This window comes from Myotis yumanensis, unplaced genomic scaffold, assembly GCF_028538775.1.
Source record: "Myotis yumanensis isolate MYYU_CA2020_CCGP unplaced genomic scaffold, mMyoYum1.0.hap1 SCAF_9, whole genome shotgun sequence".
Lineage (NCBI taxonomy): Eukaryota > Metazoa > Chordata > Mammalia > Chiroptera > Vespertilionidae > Myotis > Myotis yumanensis.
The window spans coordinates 6,187,604-6,190,841 of record NW_027223760.1 but is presented as its reverse complement, the minus strand read 5'-3'; positions in this window follow the sequence as shown (position 1 = coordinate 6,190,841).

The following is a 3,238-nucleotide window of genomic DNA, read 5'->3' as shown; positions in this document are numbered from 1 at the left end:
GAGGGATAGAGAGTTAGAAACATCGATGAGAGAGAAACATCGACCAGCTGCCTCCTGCACACTCCCTACTGGGGATGTGCCCACAACCAAGGTACATGCCCTTGTCCGGAATCGAACCTGGGACCTTTCAGTCCGCAGGCCGATGCTCTATCCACTGAGCCAAACCGGTTAGGTCTATATATATAATATTTTTTATATGTAGTTCATATTCCTCCTTATTAGAGAAATGGTAGGTAAACTCTCCATTATTTTCTTCACTTAGTTTTTTGTTTTGCTTTGTTTCACTTAATGATACATCCTGGAAATCTCTCCATGCTGTTATATACAGACACATCTCCTTTTCATAGTGGGATAGTACTTCACTGTAATATATGTGAATATACCTTAGTTAATTCTACTAATGACCATTTCATAGTTTTTTGCTTTTACAAATCATAATGCAATAAATAGCTTTATGCAACATTTTTTTTTTCTATATTTTTGTCAGTGTAGTTTAGGAAGAATCCTAAAATTGGGGATTTACAATCAAAGGGAAAATGCATATGTACTTTTGAAGCTCAGTGCTGACTTCTCCTCTGTTTTTCCATTCTCACCAGCCATGCAGGAGAGGCCCTGCTTTTGCCATACTTTTACCTATAGATTAGGCCAGCAAATGTTTGGAGTTGCCAAACCTGGAGGTGAGAAATAGTATCTCACCTCAAAAACAGAGGTGTAGTTTTAATTTATTTTACTTTTTGTTCTTTGATTTATTTTCCTTATTATGAGTGTATGTTAATGTATTTTGATATATTCAAGACACATTTTAATTTCTTTTTCTATGGGTGTTTATTCCTATATCTTGGTCTATTTTCTATTGAGCTGTTGAATTTTTGTTTCAGTTCCTCTTAAATTTCTTTGTATAACAGGAATATTCACCCTTTTGATGTAAGTTGGAAAATGTTTCTTTCCCTGGTGTGACATTTGTGCTTTAATTTGTCTATGATTTTTTGGTCCTACATTATGTGTGAGATTTGCATGTAATCATACTTATTAATCCTTTTCCATTCTTTTTCAAATCTTAGAAATATTTTCCCTACCCCTATTTTACAAAAAATTCACCCATGTTTTTTCTATTATTTATATGGATTATTTTTTTAAGTTTAAACTTCTAATAGATTTGGAATTGGAATGGCATGAGGCAATAGATGCAGATTTATCTTTTTCTATGTGGTTATACAGTTACCCAAAGTCCTTTATTAGTCCATCTTCCTCCCCATTGACATGAGATGCTGCCTTCCTGACTATAACTGTAACATAATGGAATGGAATATAAATGAATAGAGTATGATTAACTTGGTCTATTTCTGAATTTTCTGCTTTCATTTCACTGTTCTCTCTTTCCATGCACCAACATCATACTGCTTTAATAATAGAAACTATGATGCTTGACTCCTAGAAGAGCTAGTCCTCCCTTCTTGTTGTTTTTCTTAATAGTTCCAGATAACTTTCATTCTTCTTCTTCCAAATGAACATTATAATCCATTATTTGAAGTTTATAATATGCTACTTAACTTTATAACCCACTGTTTGTCACCTGCATGAAAAAAAGATGATGACTTAAAAAATTAACTTTAGTTATATAAAATCATGTTAGAGAAATATCTATTTTATCTTCATCCAAAGACTTTTTAATCCACTATTTATCACTGATAGGGGAAAAAGCTTATGACTAAAAAATTCAAATTTATACTTATATAAACTCAATTTAGAGAAGAATCCATTAATTCCAATTTTATGATATGCTTTAAACATGAGTCGGGTTTGAATTCCGTCAAATGTCTTTTCTTCATCTAGATAATTTTCTTCTTCATCTATTAATGGGATGTGTTATAACAACTAATTTCCCATAATGAGTCATCCTAGTATTTCTGAAATAAATCATAAAATCATGGGGTATTACTTTTTTAGTGCCAAATAATTTATTTAAAATTTTTGTATTAATTCCCTAACTGGTTTGGCTCAGAGGATAGAGCATCAGCCTGCAGACTCAAGGGTCCCAGGTTCGATTCCAGTCAAGGGCATGTACCTTGGTTGCAGGCAAATCCCCAGTAGGGAGTGTGTAGAAGGTAGTTGATCTATGTTTGTCTCCAATCGATGTTTCTAACTCTCTATCCTTCTCCCTTCCTCTCTGTAAAAAAATCAATAAAATATATTTAAAATTTTTCATTAATATTTAAAAATGAGACACATCTGTAGCTTTACTTATTGGTGAAGTCTTTGGTAGCCTTTGGGATCAATATAACACTTGATTCATATAGGAATTGAGAGATTTCCCTATTTTTTTATATGATCGGGAATTGCTCACATTGCATTGAGATTATCAGATCTTTAAAGTTTTAAGTGAGTTCCCTTGTGAAAGCACCTGGACCTGTACTCCTTTAAGGGGAGACCCTGCTCTATTATTTCTTCCATAATAATTGAACTGTGTAATCTCTCTATTCTTGAAATGAGTAATAGATCATTACAAATACTCATGAAGGATAAAAACAATCCCATTTACCATCGCACCAAAAAAATTAAGCTACCTAGGAATAAACTTAACTAAAGAGGTAAAAGACCTCTACTCAGAAAACTACAGGACGTTGAAAAAAGAGATAGAGGAAGACATAAACAGATGGAAAAACATACCATGTTCTTGGATTGGTAGAATCAACATCATTAAAATGTCCATACTACCCAAAGCAATCTATACATTCAACGCACTTCCCATTAAAATACCAATGGCCTTCTTCAAAGATCTAGAACGAACTCTCCAAAAATTCATCTGGAATAAAAAAAGTCCCGAATAGCTGCAGCGATCCTGAGAAAGAACAAAGTAGGTGGGATCTCAATGCCAGATATCAAGCTGTATTACAAAGCCACTGTTCTCAAAACTGCCTGGTACTGGCACAAGAACAGACATATAGATCAGTGGAATAGAATAGAGAGTCCAGAAATTAGCCCGAACCAATATGCTCAATTAATTTTTGACAAAGGAGGCATGAACATACAATGGAGCCAAGATAGTCTCTTCAATAAATGGTGTTGGGAAAATTGGACAGACATATGCAAGAAAATGAAACTAGACCACCAACTTACACCATACACAAGACTAAACTCAAAATGGATAAAGGACTTAAATGTACGACAGGAAACCATAAAAATTTTAGAAGAATACAAAGGCAACAAAATCTCAGACATATGCCAAAGAAATTTCTTC